Source organism: Penaeus chinensis, chromosome 19, assembly GCF_019202785.1.
Source record: "Penaeus chinensis breed Huanghai No. 1 chromosome 19, ASM1920278v2, whole genome shotgun sequence".
Lineage (NCBI taxonomy): Eukaryota > Metazoa > Arthropoda > Malacostraca > Decapoda > Penaeidae > Penaeus > Penaeus chinensis.
Window position 1 is genome coordinate 4,715,946 of NC_061837.1, and position 12,500 is coordinate 4,728,445.

The 12,500-nt window shown below is 40.0% G+C and overlaps 13 non-coding genes across 13 annotated transcripts; 12 read left to right on the forward strand and 1 right to left on the reverse strand.

Moving 5' to 3' along the window:
- The first annotated feature begins 79 nt into the window (after positions 1-79).
- On the forward strand, positions 80-169 carry Trnay-gua. Its single transcript is given in 2 exon segments — positions 80-116; positions 134-169. It is a non-coding gene; the product is annotated as a tRNA-Tyr (tRNA).
- Positions 170-600: 431 nt separating this feature from the next.
- Positions 601-690, forward strand: Trnay-gua. Its single transcript is given in 2 exon segments — positions 601-637; positions 655-690. It is a non-coding gene; the product is annotated as a tRNA-Tyr (tRNA).
- A 576-nt stretch (positions 691-1,266) lies between these two features.
- Positions 1,267-1,356, forward strand: Trnay-gua. The gene is given in 2 exon segments: positions 1,267-1,303; positions 1,321-1,356. It is a non-coding gene; the product is annotated as a tRNA-Tyr (tRNA).
- Positions 1,357-2,690: 1,334 nt separating this feature from the next.
- Positions 2,691-2,780, forward strand: Trnay-gua. Its single transcript is given in 2 exon segments — positions 2,691-2,727; positions 2,745-2,780. It is a non-coding gene; the product is annotated as a tRNA-Tyr (tRNA).
- Positions 2,781-3,212: 432 nt separating this feature from the next.
- Trnay-gua lies at positions 3,213-3,302 on the forward strand. The gene is given in 2 exon segments: positions 3,213-3,249; positions 3,267-3,302. It is a non-coding gene; the product is annotated as a tRNA-Tyr (tRNA).
- Positions 3,303-4,036: 734 nt separating this feature from the next.
- Positions 4,037-4,126, forward strand: Trnay-gua. The gene is given in 2 exon segments: positions 4,037-4,073; positions 4,091-4,126. It is a non-coding gene; the product is annotated as a tRNA-Tyr (tRNA).
- Positions 4,127-4,690: 564 nt separating this feature from the next.
- On the forward strand, positions 4,691-4,780 carry Trnay-gua. The gene is given in 2 exon segments: positions 4,691-4,727; positions 4,745-4,780. It is a non-coding gene; the product is annotated as a tRNA-Tyr (tRNA).
- A 1,365-nt stretch (positions 4,781-6,145) lies between these two features.
- On the forward strand, positions 6,146-6,235 carry Trnay-gua. Its single transcript is given in 2 exon segments — positions 6,146-6,182; positions 6,200-6,235. It is a non-coding gene; the product is annotated as a tRNA-Tyr (tRNA).
- Positions 6,236-7,617: 1,382 nt separating this feature from the next.
- Positions 7,618-7,707, forward strand: Trnay-gua. Its single transcript is given in 2 exon segments — positions 7,618-7,654; positions 7,672-7,707. It is a non-coding gene; the product is annotated as a tRNA-Tyr (tRNA).
- A 421-nt stretch (positions 7,708-8,128) lies between these two features.
- Positions 8,129-8,218, forward strand: Trnay-gua. Its single transcript is given in 2 exon segments — positions 8,129-8,165; positions 8,183-8,218. It is a non-coding gene; the product is annotated as a tRNA-Tyr (tRNA).
- A 734-nt stretch (positions 8,219-8,952) lies between these two features.
- On the forward strand, positions 8,953-9,042 carry Trnay-gua. The gene is given in 2 exon segments: positions 8,953-8,989; positions 9,007-9,042. It is a non-coding gene; the product is annotated as a tRNA-Tyr (tRNA).
- Positions 9,043-9,619: 577 nt separating this feature from the next.
- Trnay-gua lies at positions 9,620-9,709 on the forward strand. The gene is given in 2 exon segments: positions 9,620-9,656; positions 9,674-9,709. It is a non-coding gene; the product is annotated as a tRNA-Tyr (tRNA).
- Positions 9,710-12,287: 2,578 nt separating this feature from the next.
- Positions 12,288-12,377, reverse strand: Trnay-gua. The gene is given in 2 exon segments: positions 12,288-12,323; positions 12,341-12,377. It is a non-coding gene; the product is annotated as a tRNA-Tyr (tRNA).
- Positions 12,378-12,500: the final 123 nt, after the last annotated feature.

Genomic DNA, 12,500 nt, shown 5'->3' on the forward strand with positions numbered 1-12,500 from the left:
GGAGCGAGTGAGCGGCGCGCGACGGTGGAGGCGAGGCAGAGGAAGGGAAAGCTGGAAGTGGTGTCTTTAATTGTCAGCTCCTTCGATAGCTCAGTTGGTAGAGCGGTGGACTGTAGTTGGTTGAGAAGCAGACATCCATAGGTCACTGGTTCAAATCCGGTTCGAAGGATATCTTTTGTGGTTTGGAAAGCTCAGAGGGGATTCCATACAAACGTAATTTAGAGATGTGATTATTTTCATCAATAACTTTTTTCATATATATTATATGTATATATAGGTATGCATATTTACATATACATATATATGTATGTATATATATAAATATATATATGCACATATGTGTGTGTGTGTGTGTATGTGTGATTCAGAAATAACATTTCAACAGACGATATTCACTATCATTTTGGTAATGAACAGTAGAATAATACTAGTAGTTATGACATGAATAAGCTGATATCGGAATAGGACAAGATAGGGTAAGATGCACCCTTAGGGATAATCGCCTCCTGTTTTTGTTTACCCAATTTCTTGTCATTGCCAACGTTCTGCAATTTTAGAGGAGTAGAGGAAGCAGGATTTAATAACCTATTGACTGTAACACCTTCGATAGCTCAGTTGGTAGAGCGGTGGACTGTAGTTGGTTGTGAAGCAGACATCCATAGGTCACTGGTTCGAATCCGGTTCGAAGGATAATTCTATCTGTTTATTTGTTGATATTCCCCTTTGGCCTCTATCTCTTTTCCCCTTCCTCCCTTCCTCCCCCCTCTCTCTCTTCCTCTTCGCCTCTCTGTTTTCTCTCTTTCTCTTTCTGCTTCGTCTGTCTGGCTATCTCTCTCCCTTTCCCCTCCCTTCCTTCCTTCACCTCTCTCTCTCCCTCTTCCTCTCTCTCCCTCTCCCCCTCTTTTTCTCTCCCCATCCCTCCCTTCCTCCTCCTCTCTTTCCCCATCTCCCTCTCTCTTTTCCTCTCCTCCCTCTCCCACTTTCTCTCTCTCATACCTGTTTATCTTTTTTCTTCTCTTTTTTCTCTGTTTCTCTCACTATTTCTCTACACGGGTACTACAAAATAAATACAAAATAATTATACCAGAATGAATCATTAATTGATAACAGTTATCAGAAGTGGCAGCGGTGCCCTCCTAAACTGAAGTCCCAAATCTAAAATCCCGGGCATGAAACCGTCGCTGTTGGGAGCGAGTGAGCGGCGCGCGACGGTGAAGGCGAGGCAGAGGAAGGGAAAGCTGGAAGTGGTGCCTATAATAAGTAGCTCCTTCGATAGCTCAGTTGGTAGAGCGGTGGACTGTAGTTGGTTGAGAAGCAGACATCCATAGGTCACTGGTTCGAATCCGGTTCGAAGGATAATTTTACTTGTTTATTTGTTGATATCCCCCCCTATCCCCCCCCCTATCTCTCTCTCTTCCTTTCACTCCCCCTTCTTTCTCCCTCCATCACAAACAAACACATACCTACACATACACGAATATGTGTATATATATATATATATATATATATATATATATATATATATATATATATAAATTCACAGGACACATATGCACACGCATTCAGAATATACGTGCATTTCCATTTAAAAAACTTTTAAATTTGTAATTTTATACGAGAGAATGCAGTGGAGCCAAATTCACAGAACAGAATACGTCGTGGCAAAGGTAAAAAAAAGAAAAGAAAAATAGATAAAATTAGAAAGACAAAGAAATTTTAAAAAAGGCATTGGCAGAAGAAAACGAAATGGTGACGTATCAAATAAAACTGTAGATTTCCTTTCGGAATGGACTCAGCTTCAGAATAGGAACAAGTATCGCTCGAAATATACGAATTATTGTTTCCATTACTGCAGTGGCTGCTTTTCATTTCATCTTCATGGCATGTTAGAGTTCTTGTGTTTTTCTCTCTAATATTATGTATATTGATTAAAATATAAATCAGTGCTGAATATAAGTGAAAATTACTTTTTTTTTTTTCGCGACACGTTCTATTTATTGCTCCTCTGAATGACTATAGAGAGGCGAGGCAGAGTAAGAGAAAGCTGGAAGTAGTGTCTATAGTTGTCAGTTCCTTCGATAGCTCAGTTGGTAGAGCGGTGGACTGTAGTTGGTTGAGAAACAGACATCCATAGGTCACTGGTTCGAAGGATAATTTTATCTATTTATTTGTTGATATCCCCCTTTGGCCTCTCTCTCTTTTCCCCTCCCTCCCCCCCCCCCCCCCTCTTTCTTCCTCTTCGTCTCTCTTTTCTTTCTCTCTTTTTCTGCCTCGTCTGTCTGGCTATTTCTCTCTCTTTCCCCTCCCTTCCTTCCTCCACCTCTGCATCTCCCTCTCCCCCTCTCTCTTTCCCCCATCCCTCCCTTCCCCCCTCTCTTTCCCCCTCTCCCTCTCTCTTTTCCTCTCCTCTTCTCCCACTTTCTCTCTCTCATACCTGTTTATCTTTTTTCTTCTCTTTTTTTCTCTCTTTCTCTCATTATTTCTCTACCAGGTACTACGAAATAAATACAAAATATTTATAGCAGAATGAATTATTAATTGATAACAGTTATCAGAAGTGGCAGCCGTGCCCTCCTGAACTGAAGTCCCAAATCTAAAACCGTCGCCGTTGGAAGCGAGTGAGCGGCGCGCGACGGTGGAGGCGAGGCAGAGGAAGGGAAAGCTGGAAGTGGTGCTTATAATAAGTAGCTCCTTCGATAGCTCAGTTGGTAGAGCGGTGGACTGTAGTTGGTTGAGAAACAGACATCCATAGGTCACTGGTTCGAATCCGGTTCGAAGGATATTTTTATCTGTTTATTTGTTGCAGCTTTGCAGCACATGCAGCTTTTCCTTCCTCTGTTATCTAAAGGACAGTTTCACCATCATTTTTTTTTTTTTTTTTTTTATGAAAAAGAAAATCAGTAACCAGTCAAAGCAAAACAGCAACATGATCACGATTATGCAAAATAGTTCATGTATAAAGCTCAGATGTTTGATCATGTAACTATTCCCAAGTAATTAATGTAAATTACTGTATACATTTCACAAACATGACTTCTATCTTTAATGAAAGTGTAAATAATAGAAATAGTTGTATAGACAACATAAATGATTATGAAAATAACATAATTCCGACATGAAACCGTCGCCGTTGGGAGCGAATGAGCGTCGCGCGACGGTGGAGGCAAGGCAGAGGAAGGGAAAGCTGGAAGTGGTGCTTGTAATAAGCAGCCCCTTCGATAGCTCAGTTGGTAGAGCGGTGGACTGTAGTTGGTTGAGAAGCAGACATCCATAGGTCACTGGTTCAAATCCGGTTCGAAGGATATTTTTTGTGGTTTGGAAGGCTCAGAGGGGATTCCATACAAACGTAATTTAGAGATGTGATTATTTTCATCAATACCTTTTTTCATATATATTATATGTATATATATGTATGTATATTTACATATATACGTACATAATATATATGTGTATATATATATATATATATATATATATATATATATATGGACATATGTGTGTGCGTGTATGTGTGATTCAGAAGTAACTGTGACATTTCAACAGACGATATTCACTATCATTTTAATAATAAACAGTAGAATAATACTAGTAGTTATGACATTAATAAGCTGATATCGGCATAGGACAAGATAGGGATAATCGCCTCCCGTTTTTTTTTTACCCAATTTCTTGTCATTGCCAACGTTCAGCAATTTTAGAAACTTCAACAAAAGACACAGGTGCTGGCTGGTACAGATTTTTTTTTCTTGATTTTTCATAAGGTCACTGGATTTGGTGATATCTGTTTAAAAACCATATAACACTTGGTAATATCTCAAATATGACACTAGTTCTCTTCCTCTGGTGTGAGAAGCATAAAATAGAGCTCCCATTATGTATCTTGTGAATTTGAATGCTGCATGCTATCATGGGTTAAAAGACGAGGGGGCGGAGGAGGACGAAGGTAAAGGAAGAAGGTGGAGTAGTGGGAGGGGGTAGGAGGAATGGGAAGGACGTGGTCGAGAAAGTAGGATTTAATAACCTTTAAATTGTAACACCTTCGATAGCTCAGTTGGTAGAGCGGTGGACTGTAGTTGGTTGTGAAGCAGACATCCATAGGTCACTGGTTCGAATCCGGTTCGAAGGATAATTTTATCTGTTTATTTGTTGATATCCCCCTTAGGCCTCTATCTCTTTTCCCTTTCCTCTCTCCCCCCCCCCCCCCTCTCTCTCTCTTCCTCTTCGCCTCTCTTTTTTCTCTCTCTCTCTTTCTGCCTCTTTCTGTCTGGCTATCTCTTTCTCTTTCCCCTCCCTTCCTTATTTCACTTCTCTCTCCCTCTCCCCCTCTTTCTCTCCCTCATCCCTCCCTTCCTCCTCCTCTCTTCCCCCCTCTCCCTCTCTCTTTCCCTCTCCTCCCTCTCCCACTTTCTCTCTCTCATACCTGTTTATCTTTTTTCTTCTCTTTTTTCTCTCTTTCTCTCACTATTTCTCTACACGGGTACTACGAAATAAATACAAAATAATTATAGCAGAATTAATTATTAATTGATAACAGTTATCAGAAGTGGCAGCGGTGCCCTCCTAAACTGAAGTCCCAAATCTAAAATTCCGGGCATGAAACCGTCGCCGTTGGGAGCGAGTGAGTGGCGCGCGACGGTGGAGGCGAGGCAGAGGAAAGGAAAGCTGGAAGTGGTGCTTATAATAAGCAGTACCTTCGATAGCTCAGTTGGTAGAGCGGTGGACTGTAGTTGGTTGAGAAGCAGACATCCATAGGTCACTGGTTCGAATCCGGTTCGAAGGATAATTTTACTTGTATATTTGTTGATATCCCCCCCTCTCTCTCTCTCTTCCTTTCACTCCTCCTTCTTTCTCCCTCAATCACAAACAAACACATACATACACATACACGAATGTGTATATATATATAAATTCACAGGACACATATGCACACTCATTCAGAATATAAGTGCATTTCCATTTAAAAGACTTTACATTTGTAATTTTATACGAGAAAATACACACCAAGGAGTATTCTGTTGCCAGTTTGTGAATTTCTGCAGTGGAGCCAAATTCACCGAACAGAATACGTCGCGGCAAAGGTAAAAAAAAGAGGAAGAAAAATAGATAAAATTAGAAAGACAAAGAAATTTTAAAAAAGGCATTGGCAGAAGAAAACGAAATGGTGACGTATCAAATAAAACTGTAGATTTCCTTTCGGAATGGACTCAGCTTCTGAATAGGAACAAGTATCGCTCGAAATATACGAATTATTGCTTCCATTACTGCAGTGGCTGCTTTTCATTTCATCTTCGTGGGCATGTTAGAGTTCTTGTGTTTTTTTCTCCTTAATATTATGAATATTTATTTAAATATAAATTAGTGCTGAATATAAGTGAAAATTGCATTTTTTTTTTCTTTTTTTTCGCGACACGTTCTATTTATTGCTCCTCTGAATGACTATAGAGAGGCGAGGCAAAGTAAGAAAAAGCTGGAAGTGGTGTCTATAGTTGTCAGTTCCTTCGATAGCTCAGTTGGTAGAGCGGTGGACTGTAGTTGGTTGAGAAGCAGACATCCATAGGTCACTGGTTCGAAGGATAATTTTATCTGTTTATTTGTTAATATCCCCGTTGGTTTCTCTCTCTTTTCCCCTCCCCCCTTCCTACCCCCCCTCACTCTCTTCCTCTTCGCCTCTCTTTTCTCTCTCTCTCTCTTTCTGCCTCGTCTGTCTGGCTATCTCTCTCTCTTTCCCCTCCCTTCCTTCCTCCACCTCTCTCTCTCCCTCGTCCTCTCTCTCCCTCTCCCCCTCTCTCTTTCCCCCATCCCTCCCTTCCTCCCCCTCTCTTTCCCCATCTCCCTCTCTCTTTTCCTCTCCTCCCTCTCCCACTTTCTTTCTCTCATACCTGTTTATTCTTCTTCTTTTTTCCTCTCTTTCTCTTATTATTTCTTTACACGGGTACTACGAAATAAATACAAAATAATTATACCAGAATTAATTATTAATTGATAACAGTTATCAGAAGTGGCAGCCGTACCCTCCTGAACTGAAGTCCAAAATCTAAAATCCCGGGCATGAAACCGTCGCCGTTGGGAGCGAGTGAGCGGCGCGCGACGGTGAAGGCGAGGCAGAGGAAGGGAAAGCTGGAAGTGGTGCCTATAATAAGTAGCATCTTCGATAGCTCAGTTGGTAGAGCGGTGGACTGTAGTTGGTTGAGAAGCAGACATCCATAGGTCACTGGTTCGAATCCGGTTCGAAGGATAATTTTACTTGTATATTTGTTGATACCCCCCCCTCTCTCTCTCTTCTTTTCACTCCCCCTTCTTTCTCCCTCCCGCACAAACAAACACGTGCAGACACATACACGAATGTGTATATATATATATATATATATATATATATATATATATATATATATATATAATCACAGGACACATAAGCACACACATTCAGATTATAAATGCATTTCCATTTAAAAGACTTTACATTTGTAATTTTATACGAGAAAATATACACCAAGGAGTATTCTGTTGCCAGTTTGTGAATTTCTGCAGTGGAGCCAAATTCATAGAACAGAATACGTCGTGGCAAAGGCAAAACAAAAATAAAAATAAAAGAAAAATAGATAAAATGAGAAAGAGAGAAATTAAAAAAAAGGCATTGGCAGAAGAAAACGAAATGGTGACGTATCAAATAAAACTGTAGATTTCCTTTCGGAATGGACTCAGCTTCAGAATAGGAACAAGTATCGCTCGAAATATACGAATTATTGCTTCCATTACTGCAGTGGCTGCTTTTCATTTCATCTTCGTGGGCATGTTAGAGTTCTTGTGTTTTTCTCTCTAATATTATGTATATTAATTAAAATATAAATTAGTGCTGAATATAAGTGAAAATTGCATTTTTTTTTTTTTTTTTCGCGACACGTTCTATTTAGTGCTCCTCTGACTGGCTATAGAGAGGCGAAGCAGAGTAAGAAAAAGCTGGAAGTGGTGTCTATAGTTGTCAGTTCCTTCGATAGCTCAGTTGGTAACGCGGTGGACTGTAGTTGGTTGAGAAACAGACATCCACAGGTCACTGGTTCGAAGGATAATTTCATCTGTTTATTTGTTGATATCCCCCTTTGGCCCCTCTCTCTTTCCCCCTCCCTCCCTCCCCCCCCTCTTTCTTCCTCTTCGCCTCTCTTTTCTCTCTCTCTCTTTCTGCCTCGTCTGTCTGGCTATCTCTTTCTCTTTCCCCTCCCTTCCTTCCACCACCTCTGCATCTCCCTCTCCCCCTCTCTCTTTCCCCCATCCCTCCCTTCCTCCCCCTCTCTTTCCCCCTCTTCCTCTCTCTTTTCCTCTCCTCCTCTCCCATTTTCTCTCTCTCATACCTGTTTATCTTTTTTCTTCTCTTTTTTTTTTCTCTTTCTCTCGCTATTTCTCCACCAGGTACTATGAAATAAATAAAAAATAATTATAGCAGAATGAAATATTAATTGATAACAGTTATCAGAAGTGGCAGCGGTGCCCTCCTAACCTGAAGTCCCAAATCTAAAATCCCGGGCATGAAACTGTCGCCGTTGGGAGCGAGTGAGCGGCGCGCGACGGTGGAGGCGAGGCAGAGGAAGGGAAAGCTGGAAGTGGTGCCTATAATAAGTAGCACCTTCGATAGCTCAGTTGGTAGAGCGGTGGACTGTAGTTGGTTGAGAAGCAGACATCCATAGGTCACTGGTTCAAATCCGGTTCGAAGGATATTTTTATCTGTTTATTTGTTGCAGCTTTGCAGCACATGCAGCTTTTCCTTCCTCTGTTATTTAAAGGACAGTTTCACCATCTTTTTTTTTGTTTTCATGAAAAAGAAAATCAGTAACCAGTCAAAGCAAAACAGCAACATGATCACGATTATGCAAAATAGTTCATGTATAAAGCTCAGATGTTTGATCATGTAACTAGTCCCAAGTAATTAATGTAAATTATACATTTCACAAACATGACTTCTATCCTTAATGAAAGTGTAAATAATAGAAATAGTTGTATAGACAACATAAATGATTATGAAAATAACATAATTCCGACATGCAACCGTCGCCGTTGGGAGCGAGTGAGCGGCGCGCGACGGTGGAGGCAAGGCAGAGGAAGGGAAAGCTGGAAGTGGTGCTTATAATAAGTAGCTCCTTCGATAGCTCAGTTGGTAGAGCGGTGGACTGTAGTTGGTTGAGAAGCAGACATCCATAGGTCACTGGTTCGAATCCGGTTCGAAGGATATTTTTTTGTGGTTCGGAAGGCTCAGAGGGGATTCCATACAAACGTAATTTAGATATGTAATTATTTTCATCAATACCTTTTTTCATATATATTATATGTATATATATGTATGTATATTTACATATATACGTACATAATATATATGTGTGTATATATATATATATATATATATATATATATATGGACATATGTGTGTGCGTGTATGTGTGATTCAGAAGTAACTGTGACATTTCAACAGACGATATTCACTATCATTTTAATAATAAACAGTAGAATAATACTAGTAGTTATGACATTAATAAGCTGATATCGGCATAGGACAAGATAGGGATAATCGCCTCCCGTTTTTTTTTTAACCCAATTTCTTGTCATTGCCAACGTTCTGCAATTTTAGAAACTTCAACAAAAGACACGGGTGCTGGCTGGTACAGATTTTTTTTTCTTGATTTTTCATAAGGTCACTGGATTTGGTGATATCTGTTTAAAAACCATATAACACTTGGTAATATCTCAAATATGACACTAGTTCTCTTCCTCTGGTGTGAGAAGCATATAACAGAGCTCCCATTATGTATCTTGTGACTTTGAATGCTGTATGCTATCATGGGTTAAAAGACGAGGGGGCGGAGGAGGACGAAGGTAAAGGAAGAAGGTGGAGTAGTGGGAGGGGGTAGGAGGAATGGGAAGGACGTGGTCGAGGAAGTAGGATTTAATAACCTTTTATCTGTAACACCTTCGATAGCTCAGTTGGTAGAGCGGTGGACTGTAGTTGGTTGTGAAGCAGACATCCATAGGTCACTGGTTCGAATCCGGTTCGAAGGATAATTTTATCTGTTTATTTGTTGATATCCCCCTTAGGCCTCTATCTCTTTTCCCCTTCCTCCCTTCCTCTCCCTTCTCTCTCTCTTCCTCTTCGCCTCTCTTTTTTTTCTCTCTCTCTCTTTCTGCCTCGTCTGTCTGGCTATCTCTTTCTCTTTCCCCTCCCTTCCTTCCTTCACCTCTCTCTCTCCCTCTTCCTCTCTCTCCCTCTCCCCCTCTTTCTTTCCCCCATCCCTCCCTTCCCCCCCTCTCTTTCCCCATCTCCTCTCTCTTTTCCTCTCCTCCCTCTCCCACTTTCTCTCTCTCATACCTGTTTATCTTTTTTCTTCTCTTTTTTCTCTCTTTCTCTCACTATTTCTCTACACGGTTACTACGAAATAAATACAAAATAATTATAGCAGAATGATTCATTATTTGATAACAGTTATCAGAAGTGGCAGCGGTGCCCTCCTAAACTGAAGTCCCAAATCTAAAATCCCGGGCATGGAACCGTCGCCGTTGGGAGCGAGTGAGCGGCGCGCGACGGTGGAGGCGAGGCAGAGGAAGGGAAAGCTGCAAGTGGTGCCTATAATAAGTAGCACCTTCGATAGCTCAGTTGGTAGAGCGGTGGACTGTAGTTGGTTGTGAAGCAGACATCCATAGGTCACTGGTTCGAATCCGGTTCGAAGGATAATTTTATAAGAACATTTATGAATGGGTCTGGATATCTTTACAATTCAAGAGATTTATTTGACTGGTTTCGATTTCCATATGTTTGCCTGACGCAGATATAATCGAAACCGGTCAAATACATCTCTTGTATTGCGAAGATATTCATTCTCATTCATACCTTTTCTATATTTATTGCAATGTATACGGCTCACAATTTCATATATTTATTTGCTTTTTGTTTTCTCTCTCTCTTTCTTTTTCTCTTTCTCCCTCTCTGTTTCTGTTTCTTCCTCTTTCTCCTTTTCTATTTCTCTGTTTCTTCCTCTGTCTCCCTCTCTCTGCCTCTGTTTCTCCCCCCTTCTCTCTCAACTCTCTCACTTCCCTTTCTCTTTATCGGTAATTCTCTAACCCACAACTCTCACTCCCTTTCGCCACACGCTTACGCACACACACACACACACACACACACACACACACACACTCACACTCACACACATACACGCACACACACACACACACACACACACACACACACACACACACACACACACACTCACACACACACACACACACACACACACACACACACACACACACACACTCACACTCACACACATACACGCACACACACACACACACACACACACACACACACACACTCACACACACACACACACACTCACACACACACACACACACACACACACACACACTCACACACACACACACACACACACACACACACACACACACACACACACACACACACACACACACACACTCACACACACACACACACACACACACACACACACACTCACACACATACACGGACAGACATTCAGTAATTCCATTAAAAGATTCTTAACTTACATTTGTAATTCAATGCGAGAGAATTATGCAGCGCTCCTGTTACCAGTTCGTGATTTTTTTTTTTTTTTTTTTTTTTTTTTTTTTGGCTGTGGCGACAAGTTGACTGAACGGAATTCGTTGTGGCAAAGAAAAGGAAGAAGAAAATAAAAGACATATTTGCAGAGGAAGACTTAAAAGTTGAATCTCTTTAGATGGTAAAATCGGAATGGATTAATGGAAATTAGAATTATTCCACTTCCACTTTTGCTGTGACTGTTTTTTTTTTCTTCTTCTTCTTCTTCTTCTTGGTGCGCATGTTAGTATTCTTGTGTTTCTGTGCAAATTAAAATATATTAATGAAAAAATGGGAAGCCTTATTGAAAATAAGTAAACATTTAACTTCGCTTACATATTTTCCATTGCAGTTTTATACGCTGTATTTTTTCTTTCTTTTTGCGCGGCACGTTCTATCTATTATCATTCCTCTGATTGGCTGTCGAATTTGACGTCATAGTTTTGGGCTCCTCTGATTGGCTGTAGCGTTTGACATCATAGTTTTGGGCTCCTCTGATTGGCTACTTGATACTGCGTCATCTGATATTTATAAACAGACACGTGGGTTGGCGCGTACGTGTGTTTACAATTGTTGAAGCAGTCTATTTATAAATGTTTCTACACGTTTGTCTAACTGTTTACTGACGCCTATGATGCTTCTTATCTTAACTTTAATTACGAACCAGTCATGTGCGAATTTAATTAAAGGAGACAGGATGAGAGAATGTAAATCCAATTTCATTAATTTCAATGAGAATGATAACTGAAAAAATTACCTTCGCTTCAGAAATCAGAACTGTAATCTCCGTTATAATGAATTATCAGAATTCATTTAACAATGAATTACTAATAACAAGACATTATCTCTCGATTTTCACATCACTTTTCATTTTTGATTTCCGAAAAATGATTTACTCTTCTGACGACGACGATGATGATGATAAAGATGAAGATGATGATGATGATGATGATGATGATGATGATGATGGTTATATTGAATATATTGATAGTATTAATAATAACAAACAGCTTGAAGATGGTAATAACAGCAATATGAAACAGATAGAAAAACAGTGATATTAATAATCCCCTCTAATTGGCGTACTGACGTAAACAAACAATTTAATATATCAATAACAACTTGTATATTAGCTAAGGAGTTTTGTAGACAGGCAGGTATATGGGTATATATAGAGATATAGGGCCAGACTGACAGATAATTGTATATACATATAAACTGTGATGCAGCCCAATAAGAAGGAGGAAGAGAGATAGATAGATTAATATAAAGACAGACAGATAGAGAAATTTGATAAAGTCTATTTACAGAAGAGCGTACATTCCCTGCAAAAAGCCAGGGTAAGATGCCAAAACATCTATCCAAACTATTTATGTAGAGGCTATCCATGAAATAGTTCTACGTGTCTGTGTTACTGCGCTTTATTCACATAACATCCGGTTGGTAAAAATAAAAAAAAAATAAAAAAATCATATCAAAGACAAGAACACTGTCTACAATGAAAATAATACAATCATTAAGTGCTACTTCATCGATATAATATATATATATATATATATATATATATATATATATAATTTGCTTGTTATATTTCCATAATGTCATATGGTACAGTGAGTGAGAGAGATAAGGGGGGGGGGGGGGGTGGAGGAAAAATTAACAAATAAAATTATCCTTCGAACCGGATTCGAACCAGTGACCTATGGATGTCTGATTCGCAACCAACTACAGTCCACCGCTCTACCAACTGAGCTATCGAAGGAGTTAACATGAATAGCCATCATTTCCAGCTTTCCCTTCCTCTGCCTCGCCTCCACCGTCGCGCGCCGCTCACTCGCTCCCAACAGCGACGGCTTCATGGCCGGAATTTTAGATTTGGGACTTG